Source organism: Anser anser (assembly GCF_964211835.1).
Source record: "Anser anser genome assembly, chromosome: 13".
Lineage (NCBI taxonomy): Eukaryota > Metazoa > Chordata > Aves > Anseriformes > Anatidae > Anser > Anser anser.
The window spans coordinates 2,393,158-2,411,245 of NC_139734.1; positions in this window are offsets into that span (position 1 = coordinate 2,393,158).

Consider the following 18,088-nt stretch of genomic DNA (forward strand, 5'->3'; position numbering starts at 1 on the left):
CAGCAGGGCTAAGGAAGTGATTGTCCCCCTGTACTCAGCTCTGGTGAAGCCACACCTTGAGTACTGTGTTCAGTTTTGGGCCCCTTACTACAAGAAGGATGTCGAGGTGCTTGAGAGAGTCCAGAGAAGGGCAGTAAAGCTGGTGAGGGGTCTGGAGAACAAGTCTTACAAGGAGCGGCTGAGGGAGCTGGGGTTGTTCAGCCTGGAGAAGAGGAGGCTCAGGGGTGACCTCATCGCTCTCTATAGGTACCTTAAAGGAGGCTGTAGCGAGGTGGGGGTTGGTCTATTCTCCCACATGCCTGGTGACAGGACGAGGGGGAATGGGCTAAAGTTGTGCCAGCGGAGTTTAGGTTGGATATTAGGAAGAACTTCTTTACCGAAAGGGTTGTTAGGCATTTGAATGGGCTGCCCAGGGAAGTAGTTGAGTCACCATCCCTGGAGGTCTTTAAAAGATGTTTAGATGTAGAGCTTAGTGATATGGTTTAGTGGAGGACTTGTTAGTGTTAGGTCAGAGGTTGGACTCGGTGATCTTGGAGGTCTCTTCCAACCTAGATGATTCTGTGAGTTGGTCTGGCTGAAAACTAACAGGATGATGAACTCCTGAGTAAAATTCAAGGTAGAGCAACTTTGCTAAACCTAGTCAAGGGAGCTTGTTCTCCCTGGTTGGAACGGGGTCAGAATTATAACATACCTTGGCAAATGCCAATTCCCTAATGCTCCTGCTCCCTGCCAGCACAGTGATGTGCTGCAGTTGACTCTGTATTGCAACAATTGGCTCCATTGCTGCCGTTGTAGTTCTGTATCGTCCCAGTCAGCCTGTGAGCTGATTTTCAGAGAAACCTGTAGCTCTGAAAGTGCTTTTAAGGCCTCTGTATCCTTTACTTTTGTGCTTCAGTGTTGGCACAAGGGAAATAGAGAAAATGGGACTTGGAGTTAGCAGTTAAATGCTCATAGCTAGGAAATGCCTTGTAGTGTGGAAATCCTGCAAGAGGAAAGTCTCCTGTGGTCTCTGTGGCTCATGGACTGGGAAGGGTTGAGAGAGCAAGGGGAAAACTAAGGCTGGCAGCCTTCTCCTGTGCAGCTGGAGGGTGCAGGGTGCTGGTAATGTGTGTCAGGGTCCAGGTGCTGTGTGCCAGGGTGCTCTCTGCTTTCCTCGTAGTCCTGCAGTGCTGACCAAGCTTCCTGTAATGATTCCTGCATGTGGAAATTCATCTCAAAGCACTTGCTGTCACATCTGTTCAATGTACTTACTGCTTTGCAACAATGGCCAGAGCTCTGTGCACATCCCTGAAATGTTTCCTGCTGGGGCACAAACCAAACCGCTTTTAGCAGCGCAATGCCCTGACTTTGTTGGCAATCCCAGCACTGCTGAGGTGCTGTGCTAAAAGTGTCCCCCCACAGTACCTCCTGAAAGACGAGGATTCCTGTTTGAGCCTCGTGTGTGTGCTGCCTAACAGCCTGCCTGCAGCTGGCAGCTTGCTGCAAGAGGACCTACATCACGTGTGGGATTTGTGGCTGCAGTTGAGGGGTGTATCGATCTTGTATATTGTGCTGCTGCTGGGCTCTCTGGGATGGTGGAAGGGGAGGTCAGGATTGTTACAGCTCTGCCAGGAGCTCCAGATTTTTCCCCCCCCCATCTCCAAACTGGCTAAAACAACCTAATATGCACAGTTTTCTGGGAAATCAGGAAGTAATATGAGGAAAAAATAGCATATGCTCAGGAGCATGTCGCCCAAAGAAATGAAATGGGTAATGTTGCCCTGAGCAAATAGGATTTATAGCAATTTCAATATGTGGGTGTGGGAGAAAATGCAGACAAGTGTAATAAAAGAAATATTGGTTGTTTTTCGCAAGCAATAGCTGTGTAAAATATTGTCCTTGGGACAGAAAAAGTTACCTTGATTCTGAAATAATGCACTCAGCCTCTGGCTGTCAGTGTTATATCAAAGCCTCAGTAAATTTTTTATTCCCACAGGCATTATTTTACAGCTATTGTCCGCCATATCAAACTCCATTCATAACGTGTATTTATAGCTGGGGTGATCTGTGAGATTCTTCATAATATATAAAAATGAGGAGGCTGCCACAAAATGGCTTTTGGTTTCCTCTGAGGTTTGCGAAACAGATGTTAAAAGCAAATGATTTAAAGCAGCAATTTTATTAAAAATGTATTAGTGCCATTTGGAGCTTTCACAGCTATTCTCCAGAACTACGCTGGGCTTCCAAGAATGAAGTGTGAGGCTTTGAATCTGCAGCTTTGTTTTTAGCTTATTTTAGGCTTTGAGGCAACAAATCTGCTGGACCAAATTTATGCTAAAGAAATATGTGCCAGATTTATGCCAATAGACCTTCTGGTTCAACCTTTGTGTGTATATATGTAAAAATGTATTCATTATAGATTCAATATATATAAATATATATTCATTCGGCTTTTGTTTCACGTTAATGGCAGACAACTGAAGACTAGCCTTCTAAAGGTATTCAGGCACTTAGTTATGCAGACCACTCTCCAGGTGGATTTACAAATGCCTGAGGAGGCTGTATGTTTCCCTGACATTGGCTTTAGGAGTGACCTGCTTAGGCTTGCCTGGAAGCTCTAGTAAATACTTAGGTACAGTTTGGGAAAATAACCCCATGGGCCAAACGTGTTTTTCCCAAAACACAGAAGGAGCACATCAGGCAGGGATTTCAGCCCAGGTTTCCATGTTCCGGCTGGTGCCTGCCTCCATTTGGGAGGCCAGGCTGTGCAGCTTTGCACGTCAGGGTCACAATCTGCGTACTGACCCAGGTCTCACTTATTTACTTTGAAAGGATCAGCGTGTACCAGGCTGTATTATGCTGGTCAGTCTAGTGAAGTAATATCACAAAGAGTGATTAAATAGGCCAGACTATGCAGCTGGCAGTGAAGACACAGGACTCAGTACCCAGATCATGCTTCTCTGAAAGAAGTAGGAGTCTAGCCAATGCTAACAGTAAGAAGAGCAGCAAGCAGTTGTGTCCTAAGATCCTGAGCTGGCATGAGAAGACTGATTGTTAGTGTGGTATGCTTCCATTCAAAGTGTAAGACATTTGGCAAATGGGTAACATGTTAGTTTGAAAGTTTAAGGTTTTTGTGTTGTCTATGTACCTGTGCTGGTCCACATGCACATATGAATTATTTCACGTGGTCAGAGCTCCAAAGCCAGGAAGGAAACACCCCCATCGGGGCAGAAAAAGGGTTTCCTTCTTGCAGAAGATCTGCAAGGAATAACATAACATATCTTCTGCATTTTCTGGAAGCATGAGGGGTTTGGGTGAAAGCACTCCTGTCCTGCCCAGCTCCCCTTCGCACACTTTGCTTGCAGCTGGGATAGAGCTGCGTCTTTGAAGGCTACTGGAGGAACGTTTTATGTGCTGCTTGGCTTTATGTTGGTTTGGGTAGCTTTTCTTCCATCTTCTCTAACTATTAAAGAGCAAGATAAAATATAAGTGTGGGAAAGACCTTGAGAGTTCAGTACAGCCTATTGATAAAGCTGACACTTATGTCAGCAGTAGTGGAGGAAACTCAGCTCCAGTTACAGGGTAATGGTTGTGCTGCAAACCCTGCTTTGTGAGAATATTTAGTGAGAGAAGACAACTTTGTCTCAAGAAACAAATAAGATCTTCCCTGTTACATTACGGCATCAAGAAATTACATCATAAATTGCTATTTTTGTCATTAAACCGCAGGGCATTTTTTTGAATGTGAGTGTTCATAAATGAAACAAAATGGAGACATTAAAGCAGGCAGGTAATACTTCAAGGTAGTGACTAGATAGCTTTTTTTTCCCACCTCCTGTTTTTATTATTCTTTGCTTCTGATAATAGCTTCTTTAGAGGAGGTTTTAAAAATGGATTGTCCATAATGTTCTGCAGTGTCAGATATAAATAAAGGAAAAGTGCCGCATGTTTTCTTGTCGAAAGCTTCTTGTAGAGCTATGTAATCAGGGCAATTACATCTTTGCCTGTAGTTTGTCTTGTGGGTTTGCTGTGCATACCAATTAAATCAGTCAAGAATTGAACGTAATTGCCTGGCCTCCTTGTACATCTGGCAACTTGCTCGGAGTGTAGTGGTTTCTGACTCCCCTGGATCCTACATTATTTATGACAGCAGTTTTTCTTATCCCTTCAAAAATATATTTTGAGGGCTTTCTGCCTCTTGTGTTTTGCATTTCTTCTTCTGTTTAGGGATCACAGTCAAAGATGAATGATATACATCTGGAAAGCCCAGAGCTACTGCTTTTCTCTCAATGGAAGGAAACGAGAAGAAAGGGGTAGTAAAAGCTAAACAGGTGATGTGGCAAAAAAGGATGGCTGACATGGAGGAGATACAGTGCTTGGGATATCCTGGAAAAGCCAGTATTCCAGTGGAGTGAGACTCCTGGTGTGAGGTGCAGGTACTTGGATGGGGAGGAATGACTCAGTGTCTTCAGACAGTAGCTACTCTCTGCTTTTCTCCATTCAACTTGTCTGCCATCCTAATTTTGCGTTCTTTCTTAATCTTCTGACTGTTGGCATAATGCTCTGTACTTACTATATATCTTCCTTTGTGCATGCAAGCTTAGTTCTCCTTTGGAAATATTTTCTTTACCAAAAAAGTTGAATTTATTTTACATGCTTTCTTTGGAGCAAAGTCTATGTCATGCTCTGCAGAATAGTAACTCTGATGTCCAAATTACAACAATTCACTGTACAGACCTGTTATTTCTCTTTACTCTCAGGGTTTCCCAGTTTGACACTAGGGAGCTGCTGAGCTTCAGATCAAATTGCCTCCTTGTACCACCTGCCCTCTGCTCCAGCCATCCTTACGTGCAGCAGAGTACCTCGATGGGTAGCATGCCAACACCTGCAGGGAACAGGTGATAGCTGGAGATGGATGGACATTTTGAATAATGTAGAAAATTCAGTTTTCAAATGGATTCTCGAAGGTCTTGGTTATAAAATGTCATGCCAGCAAAAATGAGGGAAACCAACACTGCCTGGCTGAGAGAACATTATTCTGAATTGAAACTCCAAAATCTGAATTATTTAAAAAAGAAGCCCACAACCCACTTCTGTTTAAAGAATTCCCTATCATCCTATTCTCTACTTCAGCATCAGAGTTGTAGGAGTAATAAAGAAAACAAGATGTGCCCTTGCTTGGAAAAATATTTACTTATATTATAAATGGATTAAGAATGATTAAAGACCAAGTCTTTCAAGGTTGCTTCCAATGCTGTGATATGGTGGCCAGTGAACACTACAGTTGTCTTTTATCAAGCTTATTGCTATGACTCTTCAAAAGCAGTGGAGTTTCTAGGTTTTCTTAAAGATAATGGCTTTATTTGAATTGACATTCTAAATGCAGCTATACTTCTGGCAGGGGAGAGTGGGAATTAATGTCTTGCTTTGCTATGTTATGAGATCTGCAAGTAGATGGCTAATATTTTCCTTCTCTTGAGTTTTGTTTCCTGATTTTAGTAATTTGTTCCATGTACTATTCAATGAAAAATGTATGAAAGGTCTCAATGTTGAAATGAGAGGGCATTCACTGGATTTATCACAGAAATTGAGATGTATTGTGAAAGATAGGCATCTTGGATAACATCACTTTCTCTTTACTGCCAAGCATCATTACGGGATTGGTAAGGAATATTAGATACTCACTGAAGAACTGGCTGTGGTATTGCATAGGTTTGGGGTGATATGGCTACAGCTCATAACACAAGATCAGATTGTGGCACAAAAGCTAAGTAGACTCCCAAGCAGATGAGTAACCTCAGAAGTGCATGAGGTATATGCATTTCTTCAGTCTTCTTGATAGTGGTCAGCACGAGTAGATATCTTATGCTGAGTCTTGAATATCAGCTAAATATGTATTAGAGGATAGGGCTTGAAGAGGAGTTAGCAGTCTTCATGTTTCTGATTTCTAATTTATGAGCTGTAGCATTCAAACATTATTCAGTCTGAGTTTTTGATGTGGTTAGTCCTCTGCACTGAAGGAAGTGTATGGATATTTTCTGAGAAATTTCTTTATTTCCATTAGTAAATTAAATGATGTGCTCAAATATAAGGGATGGAGACCTCATTTTTCAAAAGAATGGTAAAATGAATGCCTAAGTCATTACATATTCCGGGAACACTTGGTAAATTTAGGGCTGCAAGTCTGTTTGCTCATAACAAATTTCAAAATCACATACTTCAGAAAAGAATACCTGTAAAATGTTACTGTATGTTGTTTGATTGGATCTGATATACGTATACAATATGACTTTATTTTTGCTTTAATGTGAGAGGTGTTATGAATAGATTATCCATATAAATTACTAGTGCAAGGAGAAACCAGGGAAGATGCCAGAAAATTTCCTCAGCAGACAGAGGTAGAGGAAAACCTCTGGTGCATGGTGAGGCTGTCAGCAAGCAGGAAATACAGACAGAAAGAGCAAAATGGAGTCTGAGGAGGTGAGTAAGGGTGTTGACTTGATCTGAGGAAGATATTGCAGTCCTGCCTGGAGATTACCTGTGTCCTAGGATTAATCTCTTACACTTGTAGTTGATAGAAACTATAAAAATTGTTGTTACCTGAAAGATGCCTTTTGGCTATGTGTAGCAGTCATGATAATAGCAATAGGCAGTGTTACTGCCAAATGTGCCTGCCATTGTCTCTTAAATACACATAAGAACTAGCAGATGAGTTTCCATTATCATGACATGAGTTTACTGAATCTAAACATATAAGTGAGATAAAGGAGTTATTAATGATACATATGAATTTATTAAAAGAACAGATTTTTCCTATGGAACTGAGTATTAAAAAAGTTACTTTCTAGGCCAAGCTATGACTCCAGTGCCAGCAGAACTTTGGACACCTCTGTCCGTTTGGGAGAAAGGGATGGTGGTTGGGTGTAGCTGTTGGAAGTGGGATGCTGAGCCAGGCTGCCCTGCCAGCCAGCCCTCTGCTAGGCCCTGGGGAGGACAGGAAAGGCTTGTGCATCGTGGAACCCCAAAGATCTCAGTGTTTGGCACTTCTGGAACTCCAGAAGAACAGAAATGTATACAGTAGGAAGCCTCATTTGTGTTGAGATTAAAACAAAAAATAAACAGCTGGAAAAAAGTTGAGGGGGAAAACTTAGCTGTGATATAAACAGAAGACTTGAAGGACAACTGTAGGGACAATTTTAGTCAGGCTTCAAATATCCCTACACAAAATCAAATAATCCTACACCACACTTCACAATCCTGCCCAAACGGTTAAGTGAGGATGACAGTACCTGCAGGGAGATAAACAATGCAGTCTGAGAGTTTTTTCTTAACATTAAGGCCTTCAACATAACATAGTAAGATAATATTTAATGATAGTTCTTCATCTAACATGACTTTCTGGCCTTTAGATGGTTAAAACAATTACAGTTTATGAAAATATTGGGGAAACTCAGTTTCTAAAATACCCTGTGATCTTGTGTTAATTTGATTGAACACTGGAATTTCTTGAAAACCCTTGACTTTTGGTAACTGATTGGACAGCTAATTAAACTTGAATTGTAGTAAAATACAAGTAACTTGAGGCATTTTGTCCTCTAAAAGCTACCAGAAAAGGTTTTGCAATAAAAGCTGAAATCCTTCTTCTGACTACGTTGGGAAAAATGCTTTTCTGGGGGTGGGTGAGGTGTAGAGTCCATTTTTTTCAGCAAGGTAAACACTACATCCTATCCTTTTTCCCATTAATGGAAACAAGTGTTTTTATGGCTGACTTAATATGTTCAGGGGGTGGGGGGGAACAGAGGAAGAGATGTCATAACATGCTTGCATCACTAACTATGAGCTGCTTCAAGATCTGTAATGGCTTCTTGAAACTTGTTTTGTGTATACTTTCTCTGAAGAGCAATACAGCGTTGTATAATTATGTCACTAAAATGTGAATCCTGCCTCCTCCCTCAATAAATTATAGTGAGATATAGACAACCAGATACAAGTTTCTTTTCTGAGAGTTATGATAGTGGTAGTCCAGGGATTTGCAATTAGACTTTCCCTCCTCTCGTGCTTTGATTGCACTCCCTTTCTACTGGACTTAACTGACAATTTTTGTTTTCAAGGAGAAACTCTCAAAAATAGCTTTGTGTGACAAGATATAGCTTGGTAGTAATATAGCTGAAAAGAAAAAATAAATTTTCTTTTTCAGATAGTCTTCTAAGCAAGTTGCAGAACTTCTTTAATACACTGAGCCCAGCACAAGACTTTGAAGAACCAGCCTTCCAGTCATTAAAAATTAAATGAATAAACAAAACAGTTGTTTTTCACCCAGCGTACTGTCACTGTTAGTTTAAAAGCAGTCATCTGATTTACTTGCAAACCAGAAGTCTAGCATAAAAACTCTTCAGTGCTGCTATAATTGGGTTTTATAGGCAGCAATCTGCATCATCCTTCATTTGCACATATAGTGCAAAGGTATACCTGCTGTTCCTTGTTTGAGTGTAGAAGGACTGGGAGACTAAAGAACAGCAGCTTCTTGAGGTCTTTGCAGTAATGCCTTTTCTACTTTTGGGTTTCTTTCAAGGGGAGAAGATTCATGCATGGAGATTGAGGAGTAAAGGGTATCAGGACTGGCAGATGGGGTAAGAAGCCAAAACATATTGCAAAGAAATTGAGATTCCATTTTTGAATTTAATTCCTCTTCTTCCTTTTCTCATCTCTCCAGTCTGCAATATTTTGGGTAAAACACTAGTAAAATGTGTTAATTATTTTGTGTGGCAAATAGAAAATTCAAGTACAGCTTGAGCTCTATTCTACATTCCTGTTTCGAATCAATCCTGAAATATGGCACAAACATCATGGTCTGTCCCTTACTGATCTCAGAGGGCCTGATGTGCCTGATCCCCAGTAGAGAAGGCAAGAGTGATCCCAAAGCAAAATTTAGGACTGTACGTCTGTACAGCAGGAGCTGTGTCATACAGGACACAAGTTACTTGTGCTTATGATGGATCATGAGAATGCATGGTTCTGTATTTTAGTGGTTTTACGACCTCTTCCTTCTGCAGATTACTTAACTCTGCTTGCTTTGTGAATGTGGTACTTTGCAGCTTGGTTACCCAGGAGCCTTCCTGACATCCCTGCTAGCCTATTGCTTACCATACAAGTTCTGCTGCCATGTAATCTAGCCCAGATATCCCAGTGACTGGAACACAGGACAAGAGCCTCTGCAAAACTCTGGGTGTTTACTGAATTGCAGTATCAGGATATAAGATTGGACAGGATATAATCATCTGGGGTGACAGCTGGCAAGACCCTTGGTTTTAAGAGCAAAAACCATGAATGCAAAATCTCTCAATTTAGAAGACAGTCTTCAAGCAAGGTATTTATGAACCCAGATGTATCATCGGGTTATAAAAGCAGGGTAAATAGATAAATTATGGTGAACTCTGACAGAGGTGCACATTTAAGCGCTTCTGAGAAAGGAAAGAGCTCGCACTAGGCTGAAACACCTAGATATTTCTGATGCTTTTTGACCTGACTGTGACATGTTCAGAGAGTGTAAATTGCCAGGAGAGTAGTGGTTGTCCTGCATCTAATCAATGATTATAAGGCCAATGTGCAATAGGTATCATTACAGAGTAGTGTGGGGCACATGCATGAAAAGAGGCTGGTAAAAGAGAATTTCCTGACTGTTTTAGTCAGGAAAAGCCAGTCTACCAGCTGAGAGGAAATTAAGGTAATAAAACCCCCTCTGACTAGCAGGCAAGAGGAAAAACACTGAAGTTGTAGGTTTGAGAGCTGCATTTTTTTAATAGAGCCCTCCCTAATGAGATGACTGGTACCTGGGAACAGATGAGTGCCCTTCAGTTCAGCAGAATTTAAGAGCTTAAGCTCCTTGTGGTAAGAGGCCACTCAGAACAGCTTACTCAGCTCTCTTTATCCGTCCATGTGTCTCTTCTCCAGGCCTTCATGCTTACCCTACAATCTCTCTTACCTTGTGTCAAGGATCCACATCTGAATTACAGCGTTATCATTTTCAGGCAGGAAATGCAGATGCTAATACACGGGGTGATATTTGTTCCCTTCCCCTACTAGTAACTCTCACTTTGTGATTTGTGAGTGTGTTCCTCTGTCTGAAGCAGGAGCCTGTTCCTCTGTGCTGCATGTGCTGAGATTTCTTTATAGAGGACCACTGAAGAACGTAAAGTGAGCTCACGCATTGGTTGCATGTGGAGAACGTGGCAGTAGCTGTTTTGAAACCTGAGAGGTGGCTCTGTAGCAGTCAGAACAAAAGACATGCAACTGGGAAGGATTTGTGCAGATCCAGGCCTCTAGCCTCACCTGAGGGAAATTCAAGGCCAACAATGTGTTAATTGTAATCTAATTTAAATATGCACTGTAAGTGTGATTTCTTTCCTTCCTTATTCTCCTGGCATGAAGTGTTATTAAACTCACAGTTGTCACCCAGCTCTGTTTGTTGGCACTCTATGGCTCAGTTACTACGTCAGTTATCAAATTAACTTTTTTCCTTTCCATTACAGTTACCAGTCTAATAGCATAATAAAAACCCTACTACCCCCTGGGAGCAGGAGAAACTGCAAGGTGTTTCTTCATGTATGACTGCCAGGACAGAGCGACTTTAGCTGAAATTATGGATGTTCAGCTGGTACTGAAAACACCAACCCACAGGCCTGGCTTTGAGATCTGTATTTATTTTTTTTTGTACTTCCAGATAGCAGGGGTGTTCTGCAGGCTTCTATCCTCTCATTATTAGTAATGAATAATAATTCTGGCCTGACAGGTGTCATGGCATAATCCTTAATTTGCACATTGAGTTTTGCACTGGTTGTGAATGTGATGTGCCTGCTGAGTGTGAGTAAGGGGCAGTGACTGTGTTGGATCCTACTCCAGAGCCTTTTTCCCAAGATAGGACTGTAGATGTCAGTGTTTAACTGGCGCAGTGTTACTGACTGCCCTGCTGCATTAATTTAAGTCAACGTTTGGTTCTGACTCTTCACTGCAGTGGGGAAAAAATGTGCTTTCAAACTGGGACTCAGCACCTGAAAAGAGCAGTCTCCTTCAGTGAAGCAGTGCTTGATTCAAAAGCCCTTTTCCCTCATTCATAACAAAATTCCCACTGTGACCTTGCATCTTGCCACAAAAAAAAAAAAAAGCCTTGAATTGCAGGCTTGTAAATATGTGCTGTTGTTTGGAATCTGTTTTTTAATTCATGCGATAGGATGCCATGCACTATTGCCAAATGTTATTCATGAGAAGCAAAGAATAGTTCTGCATGTTTTTAGTATGTCCCAAGTCTTTGAATAAGGATTTTCACCAAAGAATTGTTCAATTAATTTTTTATGGGACAACTGAAGCCTAGTGGGTGAGTTTGAAGACTCCCATTGACAGTAGGAGGCTGTGACTGTAGAACATAGCATATTTTTTTTTGCACAATATATGCAGTTTTTCATGTCTTAATTATGTAATCGTAAGTCCTGATTCTTATATCTGATTTGAAGGGCACTAAGCATCTTAATTATAGTTTTGAAAACGAAGGTAGGGTAAAATTATCCAAATTCTGGAGCATTTGCCAAACCATGGAATTGAATTTCATACCATGTGAAGGCTGCAGATAAAAACAAACTTAGCTAGCATGTATTTTGTTCACAAATTAGGTGTGCTGGATGCATTACAATCTGAAACAATTAATTTCGGATCCGGTTCCTGCTTTTCAGGACAACAGGCACTGCCTATTATAATAGGCTTCCAGGCAACTGCATCCAACGCTACCCAGCAAAATCTTCCAGCTAATAGGATGAGATGTAAATAGGACTTGAGTTCAACATGCTCTGATTGTCCTGTGCCAGAAGTAAACCCTGTGGAGTGCTTGTTGCTCTATGCTTGCTTTGGAGTGCTTCTTCAGCATTCTAGTTAAAATTTAAGCAGGTGAATAGTATCAGTTCCAGTTGCAATTGGAGGACATAAGTAATTCCAGTAAGAAAATAAAGGAAGATTTCTTGTAAAAGAAATGAGATTTTTTCTTCGGGATAATGAACTGTAAAGATATTATGGATGGGAGAGTCAGGGTGGTCCCTTACCCAGTCCTGGTATTTCCACAAGGTGGGGGAGACAGGGAGTTAATAATTTAATCAGGTGGTAATTTTTGTGTCAAGGTTGTTACTGAAGAAAACTTGTCCAGGTTTGGCCAGCTTGTTCTATTAAACGCTCCAGGAGTCCAGTTTGGCCAGGACTCTGCTGCATGTGTCCTGTTCAATGCCCTCAGCCATGGCAAAATGGGCCAAGTTGCACTGGGTTTGGGTCTCATCTGCCCCCAAGAACCTCGCTTTGATCCCCTGTGGCTTAAGTGTGGAAATAATGTCTGCTGGGGGGACAGGAGGGAAGAAAACGGGAGTGGGAATCCTGCAGAGACACAGAGGTTGGAAGCAGAGAAGGAGAATTATCATGTTTCAGTCAGAGCTGCTTCCAGTAGAGAACATAAATGGGGCTTACCAAGGACCCGAATTGATCTCTTCTGGATTATTGTGTACAGCTCTGACCCATATCCAATGAAAATAAACTGGTGCAAATAGAACCTGCTAGCATGTTAAGGAGAATAGAGAGCTTATTTTATGAGAGGAGAATAGAAGAGGTTGCCTGGCTTGATTAGCATAGTATAATGAAGGCCAGAGAGGATATATTTACTTATAAATATATCAAAGTGATAAATTTGAAGCAGGGAGAGGGCTTCAGCTGGAGGCCAACTAAAGATTAGCTCTGAGTAAAGGCTGTTGGTGGTAGGAGGGTGAAGGGCTGGAAAATGACTGATTTTTCCTGTCCATGGAAGTGAAAGCCCCGATACAGTGAAGTGAAGCACAGTGCTGAAGGTGGTGATGGAGCAGCCTAAGGCCTGGCAGATGGAAGGTCCTGTGACTCCCCAGAGCAGGTTTTGAGGGAAGGGAGCAGCCCAGCACTGTGGTCAGACTGGTCATGATGCACAAGGACCTTCCAGATATAGGAATCTCTGGACTAGATTCTGTTTGTGTCTCTGTTAATATTTATGGGCTTCAGTGGAGCTTGCCACAGGCAGGAGGGTTTGCCCGTGCAGATGTCAGACTAAAGCTTGTCCAGAACCTTTTAACAGAAGGATTTTACATTGTTTGCTTCATGGCAGCCTCCCACTTCTAATTAAATTTAAACTCAGTGAGTTTTCTGGGGTACGGGAGGGCTCTGGTGTAAAGCTGGAAATAACAATAACCCAGTTGTTAATTGGAGAGTCACAGAGTTGTTTGGGTTGGGAACTCTGGAGGTCATCTGGTCCAACCCCTAAAGGTGTACTGTGGGTTCCACACTTCTCCAGACAGAATTGGGCTCAAACCTTAACTTGGCATCTCATATTTTTGAATGAGCGAGCTTTACTACAGTGGGATCCAATTTTGTACTCTCTTCTAATCAGTTAGGAAAATTTATTTAAGAAATGTATATGTAAGCCTATATTGGAAACAGGTGTGTCCTAACCAGAGTCTCTTAGGAAAGTGTGTTAGAGGCAAGAACTGAGAACAGCATGAGCTTTGGGAACTGTGCAACCGGATTTTCCCCGAGTCCAGGTGGTTATTAAAGGTGCTCAGACTACCGCATCCATCTCCATTAACGGGAGGTGCAGACTGTTTCCCTATACTGCAAAGCTGCATTTGTTTGCTTACAGGAGAAGGCAGCTGCTGCTGGCTCTGCTGGTCTCTGAAATCCTTTAAAAGCAGTTCAGTTGTTACTGTACTAGCTGGACATAAAGCAATATTTCTTATTTTATCCAAAGATGTTAGTGTGCTGTGGGAAATACAAACTTTTGCTAGCCATTTAGTTAACTTCAAAGATTAATTTCCATTCTTTTTGCACTTTCTCATTCAAATGCATGCTAGGAAATGCCACTTATCAGTAAGAGCCTGAGGCTTTATTAATGCAAAATTCTTAATTAAATTAGCTAACAGAAGAGATTTGTCATCACTTATATACCTCTATGTAAATATTTAACCATGAAAGAAGAAACTTGTAGGGTCCAATCTTGCCGTCTAAACATGGGCAGCTCAAGGATTCTTAAAGCAGATGCACGTGGGTCAAAATGGAGCAGGGATGACCCACAGACTTTTAACACTACCCAGAGGCTGTTCTTCCCGTGTCATTAATTGCCAATAATTTAACTGCAGTGGCTTTACCCTGTGAGTGTGCTGTCTGCACCAAGGTTCTGTCACTGGGAGCCTGTTAAATTGAAAGCCGACTTAAAGCTCTGCACAGAGCAGCTCCCAGGGGAAATGGAGATTTCTCTCTGGGAAGATTTTCTGGATTATATCCAAGCTTTGGACCACTGTACCTGCCATTCCATATAGGAAACGTGTTGTTGTGGTTTAACCCGGCTGGCAGCTAAACACCACACAGCCGTTCGCTCACCCTCCCCCCTCCCTCTCTGGGATGGGGGGAGAGAAACGGGAAAGTGAAGCCTGTGAGTTGAGATAAAGACGGTTTATTAAGACAGGAAAATAATAATAACAATAATAATAATAATAGTGATAATGGTAATAGTATTAACAATAATAATGTGTAAGAAAACAAGTGATGCACAATGCAATTGCTCACCACCCGCTGACCGATGCCCAGCCTATTCCCGAGCAGCCGGCCCCCCCACCCCGGCCAGCCACCCCTATATATTGTTTAGCATGACGCCAGATGGTATGGAATACCCCTTTGGCCAGTTTGGGTCAGCTGTCCTGGGTCTGTCCCCTCCCAGCTCCTGCTGTACCCCCAGCCTGCTCGCTGGCAGGACAGAGCAAGAAGCCGAAAAGTCCTTGGCCTGGTGTAAACACTGCTCTGCAACAATTAAAACATCAGCATGTTATCAGCGCTCTTCTCATCCTAATCCAAAACATAGCACCCTACCAGCTACTATGAGCTACTTAACTCTGTCCTAACTGGAACCAGGACACGTGTCCAGTTTTCCATGTTGGACTCAAGTTTAGCTATAGCTTGAGGCTCTTCTTTACTTCAGCATTGTGTAGAATGGCCTTTTGTCTTTGAAAAGGTATAGCTGAAGAAAATGTATTGCTGAAAAATGTATCTGAATCCCAAAACACTTACTACAGCCTATTTTGAATCATTTGTAGAGAGAGTTGTGATTCAGCATCTCCTACAATCAAACCTGGCCAGGTCTCTCCACTTGAACAGTCTTACTCTCTCTTATCCCTTAGCTGAAACAGGATCTCATCTGCTGTGATCTTAGAGTTTCTGTAACCTAGAAGAAACTTATTGAAAGTCCCAGGAGAACTTGGGGGTTCACTTCAATACTTCTCCTGCCTATTACAAGAAGAATTGGCATCCAAAGTTCAAGTAGGCAGCCTGTTTCCTATGTGTTTGCAGCAGGGAAAAATGCTCTTGGGGTTAGCACATTAGCACTTTAGCTTGGATTAGATACCTTTGTTTACCTCATGAGGTGGTCTCAGAGTATATCACCTGGATTCCTTTTGGACAAAACTGAACTATAAAACATGATCTAGGATTGCATCTAGCTTGCTGCAATGACCAGTGGGCGTGTTGGTCTGTGGGACCAACTAGATTTGGTCTGAAGGTGAATCTTTCAAAAATGTGCATAATGCAAATATTTGTTTTTTAGCACTACCTGTTTTATTCTGTAGATCTGATACCATTGTGCTGTGCTACTTGTCAGAGCAGACATAACCTGAGCTCCTTTACAGCTGATAGCAAAGAACCTCTTTGATCCAGGAATTTATTCAGTGTCAAGAAGGTAATCCCATGGAATACATGTAAGTTGTCAATAGACAGCCATTTTTTGCAACTCCATAACTTGCAGTTAAGACTTGCATTTAACTTTGTATTATTGGTATAAGTTGCACTGCCTGCAACTCAAGGTAGGATGTTAGTACATTTTAGTACATATGTAGTACACTTCAAACACTCCAACAAACCTAACTTGATTTTGGGACAGTCCTGAGATAAGCAGCACCAAAAGTTGTCATGGGAAGCCAGGCTTTTCGTCATTTTTAACTGGTGAGATGCTCAGTAAAAAGAAATAGCAAACATTTCTAGTGAAATGGAAATGCGGTCGTGCTGGAGCACTCTGTAAAAGGGTGCCTTCCTTCAGCTGTCAGCCTGGCCTTCAGGTAGGATGGTGACCCCCTTGAATGTAATGTCAGAATTCCTCTGGATTCCACCAAACAAGGCTCATCCATCTGCCAGCCTTTGATACAAGGTTGTTGCGGGGAAAACAAAACCTCTGTTCAAGTCTGCCTATGCTGCATACAGATTTGCATGTTTTCCCTTAATGTACTGTCCACCTTCCAGGGCTTAGACATTTTGTTCCTGTTATTTCCTTACAGCAAAGCAGAATGTTCCTGTAGGTGGTTGAAATAGGTGACAATACTGATCTGAGGCTCTGTGTTGTTAAATGAAATGGTATCTCATGCTCTGGCAGGGGGAACTCACTGGGTGTGTATGTGGCAAGTTCTAAATCATGATCCCCATCACTTTATGTGGGGCTTGGGGTTATTCTGGGTAGAGTATTTCCTTTAACTTGATTTAAATCACATCAAATCCCTTGGTTCTGGGGAGGAGAGGAAAGGTGGTGTAATTGCAGAGAATTAAAATCCTCAGGCAGGGTTAGTTCAGAATATGAAAACTCAGTTGCTGGTTCTGGCAGTTACTGAGGCATTGCAGGTTTTCACAACATGTGCCACACACCACAGTTTAGGAGTCAAATCCTTGGTTCATGCCATGCTATACCCTCAGCCATCCTAACTTGCATCTGGCAGGCTTGCCTTTATTTACTGGAATAGCTTGTATCAGCCTCTATGTAATCTTCATCATTTGTACCCCAATATTTACAGGTAAAGTGGTGTTTCTAGCCAAATGAACCCATCTGCTTAGACCGAGACAATTCATTGCATGCTGCAGCTTATTTGCAAACGTGCATGTATATTGACTTAACAGAGGGAGCTGTGAGTGAACAGTGTGTGGTTCCCTTGTTTTAAATGTGCCATCTTTGAGGCCTTTTTGTTAAAGGTTTGGTTGCATGGCACTTTTTCAGGGTTTCTTAGGAAAGGTTCTTCAGTGTCTGAAGTATTCAGAGCACCTGGAAACAGCACTGTTAATCCCCAGGAATTGTAAAGGATGGCAGTAGCGTACTCAGCAGAATGCAACACTTCAGCTTATAGGGTACCACCAAACTGGAGATAAGATCTACTTGTCAGCCCTTCATTAATACAAGCACCCAAGTGACCTTAGGCAATTTCTTCTCCTTGCTTCTGTTTCTATTCCTGTGGTTTTTTTTTTTTTCTTTTTTCTTCTGACTTTGCTCTCAGTAGAGTGCTTTTCTGGCAAGAAATGTCTGTTATTTTGTGACTCCTGCTATAAGGACGATCTGCTCCTGCTTCACACCTCTGGATGCTGTGATGCAAGTGAAAATAAAAGCTTTTACAGAACAGTGTAATTATGATGATCTTTCTAATACCCAGTTTGTGCTTCAACAGAGTGTCCAAGACAAGTCTCTGAGGTCCTGGCTGGGAACCAGTGGGCATGTTGCTAGAACCTTGCTCCTGCGCTGGTGGAAATGGGCTTGCTTCATAAGGGAACTGGGAAGCTTGATGATTGCCAGGTTCTCCTCCACAAAAGATTTGTGGGCAAAAGGCAGTATATGAAAACACATCTTCAGAATGGCCTCAACCGTTTGCAGTTTGGATGGCAGCACCCTGAACGAGTGTGACCAACAGTAGTGGAATGCCTGCAAGCAGTTCTGTCTTGTACACGTTTTGAGTTTTCCAGTTGTTGGCTTTAGTACAGCCAACCCCAAATGCGGGCAGACAAACCTCTGAACCCACAGTCTTTCCTTTTAGCATTCAGGTACTCTGTTGCAACAAGTATGCTAATACGTGTCAACACTTTGTGCCAGTGCTTAGCTGCTTCTGCAGTGAAAGACTTCACGCTCAGTAGGTGACAGCAGCAGTGGTGTGCAGGCTCCATGCTAACTCTCTGCTAAGGAGGACAGTATGATGCAAAATGTTATCTCAGCTAATTTTGGACAGTATATGTCTTCCATGGGAAGAAACCCTCCCCCTGCCCCAAA